Source organism: Sphaeramia orbicularis, chromosome 12 (assembly GCF_902148855.1).
Source record: "Sphaeramia orbicularis chromosome 12, fSphaOr1.1, whole genome shotgun sequence".
Lineage (NCBI taxonomy): Eukaryota > Metazoa > Chordata > Actinopteri > Kurtiformes > Apogonidae > Sphaeramia > Sphaeramia orbicularis.
In genome coordinates, this window is record NC_043968.1 from 72,763,334 (window position 1) to 72,785,032 (window position 21,699).

Genomic DNA, 21,699 nt, shown 5'->3' on the forward strand with positions numbered 1-21,699 from the left:
TTCTGTTTTTTTAAGTTATTCACATCTTTTTTGTTTTGGATAGAAATAGTTTCATCATTTAATGTTATTTTTTGCCCTAAAAAATTTTCGAGTTGTCATTATTTACAGGTTATTATGCTATTGTTTACTGGTCCAGCCCACTGGAGATCAATTTGGACTGAATGTGGCCCCTGAAAGAAAATGAGTTTGACACCCCTGTTCTACAACATTGATTCACCAGTAAAACCCATGGACTTTCATAAATGACAGTGGATGGAGACACTTAGTTTATGTTCAGTTCATGATATATTTTACTGAAAAAGTCGCTTTTTCTGCAGTTTTCTCTCTTCTAGATACAATAACCCTCAATTTTAATCTGAGCTTTTATGAACAACTACATGATGAGTAAATTAAATATAGGAAAATATATGATTCTCACATATGTTTCTCACTTAAAAAAGCCAAATACTGAGAATAATATTGTAATCAATGGTCATAAATCACTTAAGAAAGGTTAGATAGAGAGAAAATTTCACTTGGGAACTGACACAAACGTAGCTCTGGGTCTTTATGAGTTAATTGTTTGATATATCTACTAATAGTTAGTCTAGCACTGAGACGTGAGTCCAAACAGTAGGTAACCCGTATTGTTTTCAACTTATTCCTGCAATTGCATGGTGAGGAGTGATGGCTTCGAACCTGCAGTGTTTGCATTACATCTTTTGTTTTTGAAGACCTGCTTCCTACAACAGGTACAAACATAATGGAACCTATGTTATTATATCCATACTCTTTATAGTGCAAAATAAAAGGTCTGAAAATGATCCTGGAAACAAAAGATTGACTTTTGACAACTGAGGTGCTTAGCTTTGCAATAATGACAGAGAAAGGAGCCAAAGAAGAAAAAAAAGAGGATAAAGGAAGAGAAGATGATACCACCGTGTGCTTCTCATGACACAAATAAATGAAGTCATAGTCATTTAGTAACACACACCAACTGCTTGTATGGAATATGTTAATGTGTCACTTACAATAAACTGGATGTAGGGTGTAGTGAGAGACCAATGTGCAATACTCAGCCCACAATGAATCATTAATACAACACAATCAAATATTGGCATTATGTTAAAGACACTGATGACGCAACAGCAACATTTGGATGTGGAAAAATAGTGTTAATGTTATTGTATCAACAGCGCGGAGCTAACTCAATACTGGACATGTCATAGCTTCCTCTCACTGACTTCAACAGTTGTCCTAATGATGTGGCCGTACAGATGTAATGACACATGAAGAGAGGATAAAAAGCATCTGAAGTCACCTGTCTTGAAAACAACTTTTTTTCTTTAGATGAACTCAAGTGTTTTTCTTGGCAGAGCGAAGAGTTTCAACATTCTTGCTTTTAGTATTTCCAAAACACTGTGGATACAGTTGACATATTTTGAATTAGAGCAACTCACACAGAGGTGAAACACAGTTGATAATTCCCTAATACAGCTGTGAACAATATGTAAGCAGTGTTAATAGTCAAATAAGTCAACTCTTTTTTCTTTTTTTTTCTTCGGCATTTTCCCCTGGTATGAATGTAACTGACTTGGATTCCACCAGTGGTCCCAAAGTCAAGTTCCCTTTCCTGGAACCCATTCAAGTGAATATGAATACCAGCGGATCATACCGCCAGATATTGAGGTTTTCACTGCTCTCTTCCAGATGCTGTTCAGTAATTAAAAAATAGCTTTCATTCTTTCCTCAATTATTGAAAGCTGAGTGAAGTTGTCTTGTTTCATAGTGCGGTACTTCCCTCCATTGCACCTCACATTATATATTTGGAGTGAATTTCTATTTGTTTTGTCATTTTTTTCCCCTGATATTATTGGCTCAAACAACAAGGAACTGGTAGGAACTCAAATCCTGTAATAATTTCTTGTAGTCCAACATATATAAGTTTTTTGTTTGTTTTTTGTTAAAAAAAAAAAAGAATCAATAAATAAATCATGCATCAGAATGCCTACTTTGCTTACAGGACCATCATCATTAAAGGGACATTTAACTAGTTCAGTTAAAGTCTCCAGAATGTGTATTATGACTTTGAATTCAAAACACTGCACAGACAATTCATTTGATAATGTATTTATGTTTTGGTGTTGTCAGTCAATTTACAAATGAGCTATTTCAGTGTCTAAAAATGCTCATGTCCTACTGCTCATGCTCCTTTCCTGTTGGTGCCATGGATACCATCTTGAAGATATCCAGACAAACTTGAGCCACAACATGTGGTCCATCCATCCATCCATCCATCCATCCATCCATCCATCCATCCATCCATCCATCCATCCATCCATCCATCCGGGCCCCTGTTTGACTTCCTGATGAAGCCTTGAAGCCAAAACACGTAGAAGTGTTTTTTAGGTCTAGATATGACTGTCCCATGTTAATAAAGGCGTTTTAATGTTTAAAGAGAGTGCCTTGTATTTTTCCTCCAGTTTCATATCCTTCATAAGTTTACCAAATGCTCTGTTTCTTTAATAATGCTGGACATTTTAGAGCAGCAGCAGTTAACTGATTATTTGTTGATTATTAAATTAATTTTTAAAAGTATTATGATAATTGCTAATCTATTTGTGTAATTTTGTAAAAAAAAAAAAAAAAAAAAAAAAAAAAGACCCTATTCAAGCTATTAATGTATATATTTTCTGGTATATTTACACATTTATGACAATTAACTGCTTATATTTGGTTGTGACATTTTACGCTGCCACCTTGGCTTTAAGAGAAACTTTTTTCTGATATTTTATTCACCAAACTATGAACTGATTGAGTGAAAATAACTGAAGGATTACATGTCAATCATGATTATATCTTGTTGCAGCCATAGACCATGTAACTGTTATAAACTTACAAAAATTCATTCTTGTACAGGGTGGGGAAGCAAAATTTACAATGAACATTTAGTTGTTTTTTCTCAGCAGGCACTACATCAATTGTTTTGAAACCAAACATGTATTGATGTCATAATCATACCTAACACTATTATCCATACCTTTTCAGAAACTTTTGCCCATATGAGTAATCAGGAAAGCAAACGTCAAAGAGTGTGTGATTTGCTGAATGCACTCGTCACACCAAAGGAGATTTCAAAAATAGTTGGAGTGTCCATAAAGACTGTTTATAATGGAAAGAAGAGAATGACTATGACCAAAACTATTACGAGAAAGTCTGGAAGATACTATTAAAGAAGAATGGGAGAAGTTGTCACCCGAATGTTTGAGGAACACTTGCGCAAGTTTCAGGAAGCGTGTGAAGGCAGTTATTGAGAAAGAAGGAGGACACATAGAATAAAAACATTTTCTATTTTGTCAATTTTCTTGTGGCAAATAAATTCTCAAGACTTTCAATAAACTAATTGGTCATACACTGTCTTTCAATCCCTGCCTCAAAATATTGTAAATTTTGTTTCCCCACCCTGTACACTTTGATTACTGTATTTCACATATTGTGAGCCTCATAGTATGATTGTCTAAGTCAGGGGTGTCAAACTCATTTTAGTTCAGGGGCCACATTCAGCCCAATTTGATCTGAAGTGGGCCAAACCATTAAAATAATAGCATAAAAACCTATAAATAATGACAACTCCAAGTTTTTCACTTCATTTTAGTACAATAAAAAGCCTTAAATTATGAAAATATTTACATTTACAAACTATCTTTTCTCAAAAAAGATGTGAATAACCAGAAAAAAGGTTTACTTTCTTAAGAAAAATACGCTAAATTTTAACAATATTATGCCTCAACTTATCACTTGTACATGTGCATTGCACACAGTGTTACACAAACATAATATTGTTGAAATTTTGAAGCTTGGAATGTGTAATTAAAATAAGAATATCTATAATATTATGTGTCAACTTATTAAAACAACTTAAAAATCAAATCCACAAATCCACAAAACATTTAGTAACAGACAGAATATTGTTAAAACTGTACTTAATTTTCAGGTTGTTCACATTTTATTGAAAGGGTAATTAGACTATTATTTTACTTTAGATCACATTGGGCGAAAACCAGTTCAACACCCTTATCTGTTAATATCTTCAGTGTAATTTTTGCACTCCATAAAATCATGCCGCGGGCTGGATTGGAACCTTCGGCGGGCCGGTTTTGGCACCCAGGCCGTATGTTTGACACTTGTGGTCTAAGTCATATTTTTGGCCAAATTTGGCTATCTTCATGAAATGAATCAGCAGTGTTAGGAGAGTGAAGTTATGCCAGTATCACAATTTGGCCAAAAATGTGACTTAGGCAATTATGCTATGAGGCTAACGATATATAAAACACTCCTAATGAAATAGTATCATTTGAACATCCATTGTCTGACATTGGAAAACACCTATCAGAACATGATTGCTTACCAGAGGTGCTTGACCAGGTCCACATGGATGATCTGGACCTGGTCTGACTCAGGTCTAGCTCCACATTAGTGCTTGAACACACCTGTTACAGTGGCGTACACATTCACCAGTGAGAAAAGCAGTGGTCATAAATCACAGCAGTGACACAAAATGGTTGTAGTATTTCAGTGTTGTAGTTTAGTGTGCGCTCTCCCATGGGCTGCCATGTGCACGGACAGTTCTGCTGTGTTATTGTATGCATATGGATGAGGTCTGTGTCGGCAGGGGTTGTTTGTTTGGACAATCCAAGCCAAACCTCTATGGCTGGACAGAGCTGCAGCCAGACGGAGATGCAACCACCAAACACCGGGCTTTCGTCACGTCGTATAATTTGGTGTTGGGCTTCTACTGGCCCAGGAAAATGTGGTTTGAGGTATGTGTGGGGTGGTGGTCATGTCAGGGGGCTAATGTAAAGTGAAGTGGGTTTGGAAGAGGAAGTAGAAAAAGGAAGAGAGGACAAGCAGAAAGAGATTAAGAAGGAAGAGCGAGCTCCTGCCGGGCGGCAGGCTGTCCAGCCTTTGCCTGCCCTGGGATTCCTCAGCAGCCTTAAATATGCCAGTTATTTTTAACCAACGACGTAACAGAGCCCAGTGCCGGCCCCCTCTGTTACAATGTTTCCTTTCTGTCAGGAGGGGAAATGGACAGGAGCCACGCTTCCCGGTCACATGATGCAGCCCAGGCAGTCAAATAAGAGAAATACAACACTGGAAGTTGGGACGAGTAATAAGGGGAGGAGAGGGAGTTTGGTTGGCTGCCTCACACCCACACCAGCCCACATATGCACCGAGCCCTCCCTTTCTCCACACTTTAACCCCCTCAGCTGGCCAGGGCGCCCGATGAGGTATTCTGCTTGAATCAGATGCTTAGACGTCAGAAACCGAGAGGACCAGACCAGAGATTGGTGTTTGTGAACTGCGGAGGAAATGAGAATGTGGGTAGCAGACAGCAGGGTGGGGGGAGGTCCACGTGACGTCAGACCAGGGACCCGCCAGGATTAGAAACCTCTAAAAAGAAAAGGCCTGGGACCAGACTGCCAGAGCTGGAGTCTGACATGGGAGAATCAGGGACTTCCCATGAGCTCACCTTGTTGACATACAGAGAACTTGGACCGGTCCATGTCTCAATCTGGATTCACCTCAATATACCAACAAAATTAGTACCATCCTCACATCTGAGACTGTCACGTTTGAATGATTTTTACCGGACATGTCTGTTACACGGATGTTCATCCAGTGTATGTCAACCTTCTTCACATTTAGAAACATATCATGTAGTGGATGTTTGGTATTTATCACTACACTTCAACAGCCTCTGCTGACAGAAGAACAGGGAATCACACTTAGAACTGATGATGACTTATGATGAAATCAAATACAAATCGACGAAATTCGTAAAAAAAAAACAAAAAAACTTTATCAATAAAATTTAATTGAAGATTTCTATAATCCAGGATTGTATGAGTGTAATGATGTCTGAGTGTAATGTGAAAATCTTGAGTCTGTGTGTTTTTTAAATGAATTCTGTAATGATAATTAATGTTCCTGGTCTTGAGAACAGTATCATGCCACTTTTTGAAGGTCTTGGTCTCGTCTAGGTCGGACGTTAGTGTCACTCTAAGAGGGCACCGGATTTTATTTCAAGGTCACAACTGTAGGATTAACACTGAACTGTCTGTGCATCGTCTAGTTTATTTGTTTACATCATTTATGATTCAGCTCACACTGGAAATTCAGAGAAAACACACACCTAATACCTTTAGAAGGTTAATTGTACCCTTGCTGTGTATCTGGTCTGGCTTTGGCCTTATTCAACCCTTTAAAGTCTCTGTTAAAAGTTAACTTGCTTTATTGTTCCCGTAGGACAGTTCGGTTTCTTCAGTCATTTTACCCATGCTAATACACACACACACACACACACACACACACACACACACACATATACAGATACACACACAGTACCTAGTATTAGCATTAGCGATTAACACACATTTGGAGCAGTGAGCGGCCATTGAATGTGTTCAGGAACCAACTCTAGATCTTCATCAGCACCGTGGTCGGGGGCACCAACAGGAGAATTAACACGCATATACATCTGTTTTTAATGGTTAATGGATAATTGATGGATAATTAATGTAAAAATCCACTTTTTTAGCAAAATAGCATCAACTCCCAACTGCCCCCTCTAAAACTAAGCTCCCAGAAACTCAACAAAAATCCAGTAAATTCATAGAGGTTTGAATTGTAATTCAGTTTTTTTATGTTTTTGTATTGACTGCTTTATTTAAATATGATAATGACAATATGAACAATGTCATTATATAAACTTTCTGCAAGATAAAGTGGCAACTGTTGCTCAGCAAGGTGTAGGCAAAGTAATGTTAATACGGATAAAAGTAACTCTTGCAATATTTCAACCACATTTCCAAACACTGCTTTAAATACTGGGTCTTGGTTAAATGCATCTTAGCAGCATCTGTTGGCTATAAAAGAAGTCTGGCGATCAGCCATTTGATATGAGGTTGCAAAGTTTCAAAGCAATAGGAGATTATTTACAAAAAAAAAAAAAGCTCATTAAAGGCCTTGACATCTGTGCCTAAACTGCAGGTGCAGAAAAACACGAAGATATAATGGAGAAAAAGCTCAGAAAGTATACCATGTGGCAAACATAAAGTACACTGAAAACCAAAGATACTATTTTCAAACTGATGTTCGAACCAACACAGATATGCTGTACATTTATCATTTGCACTTCCCACATAAGATGGAGGACGAAGCAGGGATTTTTCTTTAGAAATTTCCACAATTTTACCAATGTCCATATCCAGATTAATGTTTATTCCAGATGAGTGTACCATAAAAGCCATAGGCTGTCACTAAAGCAAGACCACATCTTTACAACGTTAGAGAGGTTCCTATAGAAACACATGAGCAGTAAAGTTTTTCAAGCTATTCTCTGCTAGAGTCGCAGAAATCAGACCCCTGCTGAAAAGCAATTACAGCAATCACCAGCATTCTAAAACCTTCAAGAGTACACTGGCATTGATTCAGAGGGAGCTAATAGGTCGTCTATTCTCTAAACGTACTGCTGTTAAACCATGCCTGTCACATTTTCGCAACACTTGATTAAATCTTTATGTTCGCAAGGCACACTGGAATTTAAGATGTAATGCGATAGAGGCTCAGTGGTTCAGCAACACAGACATGAAACCTACTGAATGTGATTTACCGTACTTGCATTTGGAATTTTAAGCATATGAATTTGGAGCTCTATAAGATAATTGGTTCAAGTCTCAACGCACTAAAGAGACGGCTCTTACAGTTAGAACTCCTTAACAGTCTACTCATCAGCTGCTGATCATCCCCAGACCATCCGAATACCACTGAGTGGACGACTGGAGATAAAGTGTTTGGCATTATAATGTTCAAATTCATGTGGTAATAGTTGTCAGATTTCAGGGTACTATAAGGCACTGCATTCCTGAAAAGGAGTGGACTCTCATGTTTTCCCAATGGGAATGGTTGGGAATGTGTGACCTTTTCTGCAGATTGTCGTACCTCAGTCCAGGATTGACTGTCTGGAAACCTGCCTGCAACTGGCGCAACTGTTCGAAGATGGAAAAAAAAAAAAAAAAGACTGCTGGATGATCCATGGTTTGAAGAGGAAGGGAGACAGTCTTGTTGGGAAACTCCCCTCACTAAAAAAACAGGGAACTCCTAATAAATTTGCTGTGCAATGAGAGAGGAGAAACATAAATGTCGCCAATAACTCAAAACCTCCCGATGGTATGAAGTTTAATAATCGTGCATAAATCTGGGAGGTAGATGGCAAAGCTCTAGAAGAATGGGGAAAAAAGGAATGTTGTTGGGGAAGAAACATGGAAAAGTACAGTAAGAAAAATAATTACATGTTTGGTGGGAACTAAAAGATTCTTATTTCTCATTCAGAGGCATCTGTATATGTACAGATACAGATACTTGGAGGAAACGGCAGAAGGTTTTAAGGCATGTGCCCAAAATCAAATCAGGAATGGCACATTGTGGTAACCATAATCAAACTACAAATCATTTCAGACTGATCGGCCCTGCAGGAATGCTGAGGAAAAAACAATACTTGACAGGCCTAATTTAAGTGATAGCTTCTCCAGTCTGACGTTTTATTGACATCATGCTGAGTCTAATTGAGGAGGGGGGTTTCAGTAACTCAAACCAGATGGGCCACCAGCTCATGAACTAAAAGCCCCCCTCTCTCCACTCTGTCTCTGCATGTCTCTCATACACACAACACTATTTTGGCTCAATGAAATACTTAAACTATAAAATAAAATCTCATAAAACTGACCTGTTTGGTCAAATTTATATTCCTCTAAGGTATTTGATAGAATGCCATTTATCATAAAGACACTTGAATCTGGCAGGAAAAACTAAGTGGTGAAAGTATCGTCTTTGCACATATTTTATATATCTAATTTTCTTTTTGGGACACCAGAGATAGCCTAATGAATCCCTTTGAGCTCACAGTTTTAATACACTGCATAACCATGACACACACATAAGAAAGCTACTATACATAGGCCGTTCATTAGACACATGGATTTAATGAGTGTGAAAAGAAAAGTGCCTGTTAGAAGTGAGCTAAATTAGTAGGTTCACATGGATTGCTTTAAAAACCAAAATGGGAAATTTGCCACATCATGCTCTTCACTTGTGGACATTTTTGAAAAGACATCAGAGACTTTTGATTTAATACCAACTGCGATCAATAGGGTACTTTAAAGGCACTGAAGTAAACTCTTAATGATGTTCATGACACAGCTTGTAGGCTACGGTACTGTAATCAAACAGGTTTCAGAGAAAGAAATCAAACAAAAGTTCTTAAGAATTAAATTAGGATTTCCCTGGAAAATCCTTCAACATAAATGCCTATAAAATATGACAAAAACATGGTAATCATTAAAGTTTGGCCATCAGTGGAAATACATCAAATCTGTTTTAACACTCTGAATAATGTTTTTCTTGCCTTGGGATTTTATTGATCTTTGGTTGGAAAGTGAGTGAAGTTTTTGTTAGTTTTTGTTAACTCTAATGTCCTGAGATATTCATTATGCGGCAACTTTTACGACTGAATGTGAAGGAAGGGTAGTCTAGCCCACATATCTACACAGAACAAAGCCTCTGTAACTCTCATTGGTTCACTCATTGGTTTGTGGATCACTGTTTTAAAGAATTAACATATTATTTTGGCAAGAAATATCCATATTTGGAATAAAGGAAGAAAGTGGAGAAGAGCGAGGGACAAAACCATGGGGCACCTTAGCTCCAAAAGTAGCTGAGGTCCTAGTTGTAATACCACTGATGGCCACTGTGGTTTGCTCTAATAGACTTACAGTGAAGTGCTAAGTCTTATTCTGGTCTAATTGGTTTTTTTGGATGGATTTATTTTTCATGGATTATAATAAGTTCCATCTTGAATTTTTTCCAAAATTAATCAGATCCGAGGTTGAATAGAAGGTTTGATCTGCTGTGTCAGGCTTTGATTGACAGGTTTTTTACAAATTCTTTTTTCTGACAGACAGCTCGAGCAGAGTTGTGATTAACAAGTTAATAACTTTGCCAGACAATGCTTGTTGAATTTACTGTTTCACCATGTCAGTAAATTAGTGCTTAGCATTAGCGCTTAGCCTCTGACCCCAGGGGCTCCCATAGCTCCACCCCTTTTATGCAAATATGGTCATTTCTGGTTCCAAAATGCCAACATGGCTGCGGGCAAATTGCAAACTATAGATTTCAAAACAGCAGATGAAAAACCAACGGGTGATGTCACGGTTCCACCGCCTACACAGTTACTGTTATGTTAAACGGCACCAAGTAATTTCAGATACTGATGAGTAGTAACACATACAGTTGTGTTTAGTAACAGTAACGTCATTGCATAAAGCCCTCCATGATGTGCACAGTCTGTAATCTTGCTGGGGATCAGATAATAAGTAAAAAACAAAAAATAAAAACAGAACTTGTAGCAAACACTGCTCACTAGTGTAGCTTTGTGTTGGTTACCCACATGACCCATTGAATTCTTTAAGGTTTCAAAGATGTCCCATAAGAGGCCTTTGGCTGGTTAAAAGAGAAGCGTGTTGCTTTCTTTTAAAAACCAGCCAAGTGGGAAAAGACAGACAGACACTATGACAGAGCAACAGAGAGGACAAACAGAACAACCCATAGGACAGACAGAAGACAGACACCACCACCACCACCCCCCCCAAAAAAAAAAAAAAAAATAGAATAAAAAAACAGCAGGGCTATAGGAGTCCTGCACTGACTGGAGCAGCATCTTATTGGTGTACTTTTGAAAAATGGCTACTGTGCAATGCAGGACAAGTCTTAGACTGACATGGGTACCAACAGGCCAACAGGTAGTGATGTGATGTTCACAAATGAATCGAATCATTTGAATGGCTCTTTGAAATGAACGATGGGAACCGAGTCTTTGTAAAGAGCCGTTCATTTTTTTTTTTTTTTTAAGGAGGGGGTGTCCGATTGCCTGTCAATTTAGCGTCATCGGGGAGGCACTGGGCAGGAGGAGAATGTTCGAGCAGAAAAAAAGAGTTCTTGCGCACTGCGCATGTCTCATGGCAAGAAGTTAGCAGATAAACAACAGTTTGAAGCGTGAGGTGAGCATACTGGAGGAGGCGGAGCTGGAAGAGTGATCGAAACTGGAGAAAAGTTTGAGAGTGAGTGAGTGACCACCTGTGAGTAATGAGTTCTGAGAATTGCACTGTAGTTCAGGTATTTAAGTAATTGCAGTGATTAATCACTGTTGTGTTTTGTGCAATTTTTTCTGTATGTTTACACACATTTATTGTTCTTGTTTTGAGGAGAATAAAATGTTATTTCATAAGAAAATGTTTTATTTTCTTCTTCATTTTTAGGCTACAGACTAGTCCACATAATGTACCGTGATGTTTTTGGTCAAATTCCAGCATTTGCCAAATGTCACCTCTCATGTCATGTATTTAGCCCACACATTTGAACTAACTATTCTTTTATACGGTAAGAGAATATTCACTGCCGCACCAATTAAACACCTTTGAAATGTAATGTCCATCATCACATGTAGCCTATTTAGTCATTAAAACATTGGTGTTTCAAAATAATGCAAAAAACATTAAAGAGTCAGTCTTTTGAACGGCTCTTTTCAGTGAACAGCTCCTGATTGAACGGTTCCCTTCAAAGAGCCAAAAGTCCCATCACTACCAACAGATCAGTCATTTGAACATAAAGTGTTGTTGAGGAGCCACAATGAGGTGGTTGTACTTTGTGTTCTTTTTTTGGTTGGCTTGTTGCCTTCCGTGTTCTGGAGTGTTCTGTTAAATTTGCGGTTTTTCTTTGCCTTTCATTCACCTTTGTATTTTGTTCCTACTTATGTTCGAAATAAAGTTCATCATCATCATCATCATCATCATCATGGTGGCGGCGTGTCCTGGAGCACACAAAGGTAAATGGGTGAGAAACTAACTATAGAGACCAAACCTGTTTTTGTAGCAGGTGGTGGACATGTTTACTTCTGCCATTCTGCTTCAGATGTTAACATGGAGATTTATGTGGATGGACTGACCTTTGGATCCAGCCTCAAGTGAACCTTCTAGGAACTGTCATCTCTGACACCACTGGTTTGCTTCACTTTTCATCTCTCAAAGTTGCCAGTTGAGAGAAACACAGGACTGCTGGTTGGCACATGATAATGAGACAAAGGTTAGTGCCTCTAAAGCCAGTATTCACAAGAGTAGGGTGGCAGTAAATAAACTTATTAAGTCCTCTCTAGATGAACAAAAAGTCTATTTGTGATGAAAGTCTATTTGTTTATCTGACCCAGAATTTCAAACTGCAAATTTATTTGCCAGCTGATAGAAGGTCTTGAAACATATTTAACTTCTCCTCATTCTATTATAATGTACTTTCCTAACCTCAAGTCACCCATTTTTTAAGAACACAGTGTGACTCACACAAGGGTTGTTTTTCTAACTATGCAACCCTGTTGCCCTGCGTTGGTTTATAGACCTTTACAGCCAGAGTGGATTCTCTCCAACTTGTTGCCTGTTTTAAGAGTGTGTGGACATATTCCACTACTCATTATGCCAAGCTGCAGTACATATGCCTTCTCACATACATAGTAGACATGAGCTAGCAACATCTGTACCGGGGAAAAAGTGATGCAGTATACTGTGCTTTGGCGAAATACATTATGGAACCACACATTATGGAACTTCACAAAAAGCCAGTAAGATGTGGGCATGAAAAAAGATGTAAGTATATGCACATGCACACCTCAACTCTGTACGGTGAGGGAAAATACAACCACTTGTTTGTGGCGCTTTAGCATCACTGTCACTGCATTAACAAGAAAGAAGTCAGTTTGCTATTTAACCCTTTCATGCATAGTGGTCACTACAGTGGACAGCTATTCAAAGCCGTTCTCTTGTGTATTCATGGATTTTATTGTTTTAGTTCCATATCAGCCAACACTGTGGATGCCTATGCATCATCCCATACACTGCAATTCATATCATTACTGTAACTTTGCTGTTCTTGATAGCAGTAACATGTTTGAGTGTAAATCAATTGCTTTTTATTGTTAATAGACTGTAATTAACCATTCTTCTTAAACAAAAAGTTTTTTATCTCCATAAAGTGAGTAATAACTAATATTAGAGTACATTAAAATGTGACAAAACACCAGATTAGCAGTGTTTAAAAGATTTTTTTTTCATAGTTTTCACCCAGTGTATCAATAAATACATCTTTCTTTGCTTCAAAAATTAAATGCATGGTGTCCAGCTGAGCGGATATTTTTGCAACTCCATGAAAAATAGGTTCATAAAAAAATTTTCAATCGCGTTGTGTTTTTTCATGCCTAAAGAGGAATAAAAACACTCAGGAAAAATATCTTGATTAGGGTCAAAACACAGTATTCAAAATCTCTCTGATGGGACATTATAGAGACAATTTGACCCACATTTTTACTTTTAAATTTATTTTTACTTTAGCTGGACCATAAGGGATTATCCAAAACAAGGAACTACTTTATATTGAAATAAATGTTGGAATGGCAATCAATTAAAGTTCACTTTCTGACGAGACATCACTGTGTTTTGCCCCGTTAAGGTTCTCATAATTCATGCATGAAAGGGTTAAAGCACACACACACACACACACACACACACACACACACACACACACACACACACACACACACACACACACACACACTAACAATAAAGTGTTTATTCAGCTGGTCTTGTAACTGTATTTCTTTAAGTAAGTCAGGTGCTCCTTCATGCAAAGAGCAAAACAGTGTATGTGGCTCCACAGTGTCCAGAAGAACAGTCAACAGTTTGTGTACCTGTTGTGAATGAGTTGTCGTTGGAACTAAATGCTTGTGTTTGTGCGTTCACACATACCCCAGGGCTACAGGTATCCTATAGAAGGGTTAGTGTTTCTTCACTCTGCTTGTGCATGTGCTTGTGCATGTGCATAACATAACTGAAGGGGATGTCTCAATAGAGGACCGGCGTATTGTATACCCCAGAAACTCATGGTTTACTGTGTCACTTTCTCACCTCTGTCACAAAGGTGGGAACCACCGCAGGGGCGACATTAAGTTATTTTTGGAGCACCTTGTCTCTGTTTAGCCAACGGGGTCAGGACAGCCCCAGAGACCATGACATAGTGAGAAAAAAGATCTTCCATGTATTTTTTCCAATTTAATACTTCATTTTCAGCTTAACTGGCGTAGCAAAAGTGTTAAAAATGCCATCCCAAATGTTAAAAAACGTGTCAAAAAATACGTACTAAATACTATTTTGCCCAAGAGATCAACAATACAACAATAACAATACACTTTTTTTTTTATTGATTATTTATATGCTTAAAGTCCCCTGCAAACTACAGTCTGCTTACCTGGTGTTTGTTTCAACCTTTTCTCAATTTGCAATATATTACAAAACTTACAGTACTAATTTTTTTGCATATAAAAGAATATTTTTTATTTTGGATTTGGAGGTACACCTTAACCTTGACGCAAAAATTCACCACCTCAACTATTTTTAGAACAGGCCACCATTTTAACACACCTTAAACATGAAAAAGAGCAGATTTCTGTCTTTAACATTATTCTAGAAAACTGAAATGTACTGAAACCAATGACCCCTTGGAAAGTTGCATTAATTCTAAAGTGCTGTTGGTGTAATGTCAGTTAAAAGCATCTGAGTTATATTGGTCTGTCTCAAATTGCAGTAGTTTTCATCATCCTTATAGGCTTAGTTAAAGGGCTCATATTTATCTAAACCCACTTTTATTAGTCTGTGGTTCATTTATTTGTGTATTTGGGCCCTAATAGTTCATACAGTTTGAATTTGAACCCTCCAGGTGCTGCAAAACTATCTTTATATTCATTCCGGCAAAAATCGACTGGATTTCTACAACCTGTTTTAATTCCTGCTTAATTTGTTATGTCTGTAACTATAGTTCCATCACCACATTTGCACATATAAGGTCCAGACTTCAGACGAACATTTCTCAGAGTACGGCATAATTGTTTGTCAGCAGCAGCAGTTGTAATAATACCTGAAAACAGGTCCAAACGTTGAGCTAATTACCTAAAATGTTAAGTTGTTGGTTGAAAGGGACAGAGCAAAACTGCCTACAACCTGGAGGGGGCGGGGCCTGCAGTGGCTCTTTTGCATTTAAAGGGCCAGCGCTCCAAACCACCTTTCTGGTGTCATTACTCAGAAATAGGGTTGAAGATGGACCTGTGGAGTTGAATTAATGAAGAATTCAGACCCAAGTAGAGCATTTACAGTTTATGTAGACCACAGGGAAATGTTTTAAAATGCATAATTCCATTTAAAAAAGCCCAAAATCACTCCTTTCAAAGTCATGAAAGAAGTTTGAAAAAATTAAATAAAAATCACAATCTAGTACAGGGTGGGGGAGCAAAATTCATAATGTTTTGAGGCAGGGATTGAAAGACAGTGTATGACCAATTAGTTTATTGAAAGTCTTGAGAATTTATTTGCCACAAGAAAATTGACAAAATAGAAAATGTTTTTATTCTATGTGTCCTCCTTCTTTCTCAATAACTGCCTTCACACGCTTCCTGAAACTTGCGCAAGTGTTCCTCAAATATTCGGGTGACAACTTCTCCCATTCTTCTTTAATAGTATCTTCCAGACTTTCTCGTAATAGTTTTGCTCATAGTCATTCTCTTCTTTCCATTATAAACAGTCTTTATGGACACTCCAACTATTTTTGAAATCTCCTTTGGTGTGACGAGTGCATTCAGCAAATCACACACTCTTTGACGTTTGCTTTCCTGATTACTCATATGGGCAAAAGTTTCTGAAAAGGTATGAATAATAGTGTTAGGTATGATTATGACATCAATATATGTTTGGTTTCAAAAAAATTGACGTAGTGCCTGCTGAGAAAAAACAACTAAATGTTCATCGTAAATTTTGCTTCCCCACCCTGTACAGTTTATGTAGACCACAGGGAAATGTTTTAAAATGCATAATTCCATTTTAAAAAGCACAATATCACTCCTTTCAAAGTCATGAAATAAGTTTGAAAAAATTAAATAAAAATCACAATATAGTACAGAGTAATCTTTATAATATTAAAGAAGTACGAAGACAGATAGATGAGATAAAAATAGACATGAAGTAACATAATCTGTGTCATCAGTTGCCTTTTTGTTCTTACCATGACATACAACATTAGCAGGACTTCTATGTTCTTACAACTGACAAAAATGATGGGTAAAAATGCTGAAGGTGTAATAAACTGAAAGTTTTAATCATTTCCCCCAAATATTGATAATATCTACAGCATTGAAACTTTTTCACCTTTTTTCTGCTTCCTCTTTAAAATTATTTCTTATTACCTCAGCCAAGGCGGTTATATTTTCATTGGGGTTTGTCTGTTTGTTTGTTTGTTTGTTTGTTTGTTTGTTTGTTTGTTTGTCTGTTAGCATGATAACTCACAAAGTTATGGACAGATTTTGATGAAATTTTCAGGAAATGTTGACACTGACACAAGGAACAAATGATTACATTTTGGTGGTGATCGGGGGGGATGATCTGACTTGGCGGAGGTCTGCGCTCTCCAAGTACTTTTCTAGTTATTTATCCATACATACATATATAGTACAGTCTGTACATACTCTAAACTAATATTAACACATCTACTTAGACTTTTCCTGCTGTCTGCGGCAAAAAATCAAAACACCAAAAAGATTGTGTAAGCGTCTGTCAAACCAGTTTTTTTGTCCACAGTATGTTAATACCTCACCACAGAGGGAGGACCTTCCCCTCCCTGTGACTCATTCTGATATGTGCGTAAGCAGCTGCTACAGTCCTGTGAATAGTATTCCATTACTCTTAACATTATTATTGTCTTCATCATCATAATCATCATCATCATCATCATTATCATCATCTACTGTAGATGTTTGTACCACACTGGTGTTAATGGAGACTAAAAAGAGAGGAAAAACTCACTGGAACAGCCAGGATTAGATCATAATGTAGATAAAGCTGTTCCATGGAAATGTACAAGTGTTTCTATTACATTGTAAGAAGTGAGTAAGCAACAGTAAAACATCTGAGACCTGAAAAATGTCAAAATACAAGCTGCAGAAAAACAAAAAATGAGGGATATCAAGTCAAAGTCAGCTTTATTGTCAGTTTTGCTATATGTACATCACATACAGAAAACTGAAATTATAAAACTCTCAGGTCCGGCATCGAAATGTGGTTTAACAAAACTTATAATAAAAACAGTAGAATATCAAGGGGAGCTTCATATACTTTATGAAGTTTCCCTTCGCAAAGCAAATTTGTTCAGCACCAAAAGGCAGCCAGACTACCATTCTGCTGTTATGATGCTGGACAAGACAAGTTAAAAAAAAAAAAAAAAAAAAAAAAAAAAAACATCATAAAACTCTGAGGCTCTGCGGTGCAAAATGAACATAATAGAAAAAAATACAAAGAAAAATAGAATACATGTAGAAAAGGGGGAATATTAAAAATGGCAAGCAGCAGGTGTTGAGGACATAGTCACATAACTCTGGGTCAAAGAAAGATCATTGTCGAGGGGGTTTTCCATTTAGTGGAGGGTCTCTGTAGTATTATGTCACTCTTATAGACCCATTAAGCCATAATAAGGGTGTTACCTACATTATAATGTCGCAGTGGACTCTGCCAGCTGCACTATTACACTGGGCTTTTTGGAGCATTATAGCTGTCATTGTATGAGTTTGTCCATGTGACGATGTACAACCTAATGTTGGAGTTCAGTTTGAAATTGAGACGGAAACTCGTAAATGGGATGTGAAAAAATCCACTTGAGGGCAGATCAAAGAATGGCATTTGTCGACAGTCATGCAGGACATGTTGCTGAGCGCGGAGGCAGGCAGAACCCACGTCACATGCCATCATGAGAGAGAGGCGAGGGCACCGGGCCAGAAAGTAAATAAGTAAATATTCCTTTGACGATAATTGTGTGACGATCGGGTGTACACGCCCTCTGCCCACAGATAGGAACAGCGTTTTATCTGAAAGTGTACACACAGTAACACAACCAGCACAGAAAAAAAAATAATAATAACAGCACGCACAGAGTGAGAAAGTGCTGATGAAGCATCTGCAGGAAGTGTGGAAAATATCAAGAATGTAGTAAAAAAAAATGCAGTATATGACTAAAGTTGCTGCAATTATTGCATGAACACTGCAACTGTTTCAGGTTTATTTTTATCAAACCATGCGTCTTTGTTTTCTGTCAAGGTGTGAAAGTGATTTTTAGTGTTTTGCTCACACATTACTGAATTCAGTTTTGGAGGTAATTTATTTTAGAATCCCTGTAAAACCTCTTTTTGGCTTTTTATGAGTCTGAAAATATAGTGAGGGGGGTGGAGTGGGGGGAGGGGGGAGCCAAGTGTAAGTTATGAAACCCTCCATCAGCACATTTACTTGTATATTAAGAAACATGGTAAATAGTTTGACCACTTATCACTCCTGCCCAAGATGCTGTGATAGCCTTTTCCCTGTTCTCCAGTTCATAATGTGTCGTATTCAGCTACGTTTCAAAAGGCACCGTTTTATAGACAGAAACAGTTTTTGTAGTTGACAGGAGTAATTTGATGTGTATCGGCACCATGACTCCACTCTATGTTGGGAGTGAAGCTAAACGTTAAAGTGCTACCCCCAACAGAAGGCTAGCGTCAGCTCATAGTCGATCAGATAAGGGTTCAGACTGCAGGGACAAAACACACCTGAGCTGCTCCTCAAAAAGACCTTTTGTGACTCCCTCCCCCTCCTTACTGTCACTGAAAAACCAAGGCCTAAGGTCCATTTCAAAAATACACACAGGCATGTACTTATTGGCAGCTAATTGGCTAGTGGAGCGTTACGGTACAAGGCCAGTGTGGTCATTAAAAAACCATTTCCTCTAAAGATTTCACTGATACTATGATTGGTAAACACAAAGACACAGTTTTACATCTTTGGAGACTAGAAGCACAAGTCCAAAAGTAGATAGGTTGCATCACAAACATGGAGTTTCTGGGAAGGTGTCATTATGTTCACCTAGACCACAGATGTCAAACATGCGGCCCGGGGGCCAAAACCGGCCCGCCGAAGGGTCCAATCTGGCCCGCGAGATGAATTTACAAAGTGCAAAATGCAAAAATTACCCTGAAGATATTAACAGTTAGGGGCAACAAACTCAAAAATTACAGCATTAATAGAAATAATGACTCCAAATTTTTGTCTTGGTTTAATGCAGTGGTTCTCAATCTTTTTCTGTCAGGCCCCCCTTTGGAGCACGAAAAATCTCCAAGTCCCCCTCAACCGCAACAACATTGTACCTGTGGTGCAATTATTACTTTTATTGAGAGAAATATCAATATTGTAAAAAATACTTTTTGCTTTTCTTGAATAATTTGTTGTGCAAATTAAAAATAACGTAGATTTTTGATTGAACAATACAAATGAACTCAACAAGACTGCTCCCTGAGACATTATTTTTCAAAATAAAAATAGGAAATGTGTAATTATCTTAAAACTATGACAATAAGGTACTTTTTTTTTTTTTTTTTAGAACAACAAACACATTTTGGTAACATTTTAACAATATCAGTGGCTGCAGTGAGTCCATTTACGTTGCACATCTCAGAACATCAAAGTGCAAACTGTACAAACTGTGCAAAAACAGAAACATTGCACATTTTTCTTTTCCAGTCCACACTCCAAACATAAACTCTTTGTCTAGTCTAGTGACAGATCACCATGGCAGTAGATTTGTTTGTTGTACGTCCTTAAAATGAGTCCAGGGTGCTCCAACGCTAAAACATTTGTTCCACCTGCTACATGTTCTAACCTGAAGAAAAAATAAACACCTTGGAATGATTCCATGCCCCCCCTGGCAAGCCTTCGTGCCCACCCGGGGGGGCCCGCCCCACTTTTTGAGAAACACTGGTTTAATATGAGAAAAATAATATGATATTATGCCTGTAAATAATGGCAACACCATTTTTTTGTCTTTGATTTATTGCAAAGAACATTAAATTCTGATATCCTTTAACAATAAAATGTCAATAACCTGAACAAATATGAACAACCTGGAATGTCTAAAGAATAATAATAAGTGCAATTTTAACAATATTCTGCCTGTTTTGTGCCTTGGTAGATCTGATCTGTAATGCACATGTAGATATCAGAAGTTGAGGCATAATACTGATAAAATTGTACTTATTTTTCTTCAGAAATTTCAGTTTTTTCCAGATATTCACATCTTTTTTTGTTTTGGATAGAAATAGTTTCATCATTTAAGGTTATTTTTTGCACTAAAAAATTTGGGGTTGTCATTATTTATAGGCTATTATGCTATTATTTGACTGGTTTGGCCCACTGGAGATCAAATTGGGCTGAATGTGGCCCCTGAAAGAAAAGGAGTTTGACACCCCTGACCTAGACCCATGGAGAGATCGGTTTCAAACAACACTAGAGGGACACATTCATGCCTTCTGAGCAGCACAAAACTGACTGTAAAGGTTACATCTTAGTTCATAAAGACCCAGAGCTACTTTTGTGGTAGTTCCCAAATGAATTTTTCTGTGTATTTAACCTTTCTTAAGTGATTTATCACAATTTATTGTTATTATTCTCTTTGCTTTGCATTTTTTCAGTAGCAATCATGTATTTTCCCATATTTAATTTACTGATCATGTAGATGTTCATAAAAGCTCAGATTAAAAATGAGGGTTATTATATCAGAAACAAAGAAAACTGAAAAAAGTGACTTTTTCAGCAAATGTCTCATTAACTGAACATAAACCCAGTGTGTCCATCCACTGTCATTGATCCAACTCCATGGGTTTTACTGGTGAATCAATGCTGTAGAAGATGACGGTGTTTCCATGGTAACTATGGAGCCTCTGAACGTCCAAATGGGTCATATCTGATGACCGTGAAAAGACGACAAACTGTATTTTATACCAATTATTTACATGGATTGATAGAATTATTGGATCAACAGGTATTCAGTATTTCAGATCAGTAGATGGTTTTGGTTGACAATGGATGTTTGGGTCTTTATGGGCTAAAGGTGCTTAGTAGTTTTAAATATAGTCTAACCCATAAAGACCCAGAAATCCATCGCCGACCAAAACCATCTACTTACCATGTTTTTTTTAAAGTCTGTCTTTAGATCAGTGGCATCAAACTCATGTTAGTTCAGGTTCCACGTTCAGCCCAAGGGTTTGTCTCCTTTCTGTCCCTACCTGTCCCAGTTTCATAGACTTACTTAGAAATAGTTGAATTTTTGATCCTAGAAGGATACATCTTATAATGCCATGGATTAATCTTCTCCAACTATCTAAACCTCCAGATGCTGCTACAGCAGCTGAACTCACCTCCATTTACCATCACCTTGCACCAGCAATATTTACTACAAATCACATCAAAGCTCTTATGCAATTTTATCAACTTCTATATCCTTCATGCATATAATACTGAAATAGTGCCTTTAATATGTATCCAGCTCCATAGAATGGCCAAACATGACCTTTGACCTGAACTCATTTGAATATCATGTCAGAAAATGCAGTAAAATCATCAGGTTTGACTTTTAAAATCTAAAGTAACATTCTTGACCACCTTTGTAGATTATATTGCTTGAAATATGTTAACCCTTTCGTGCATGAATTATGCAAACCTTAAT

General features: G+C 37.5%; 1 long non-coding RNA gene across 1 annotated transcript in view; it reads right to left on the minus strand.

The window, feature by feature from the left end:
• LOC115430805 (uncharacterized) overlaps positions 1-21,699 on the minus strand; it is a 636,483-nt gene that overhangs the window by 57,743 nt on the left and 557,041 nt on the right. The gene's annotated exons all lie outside the window — the stretch shown is intronic.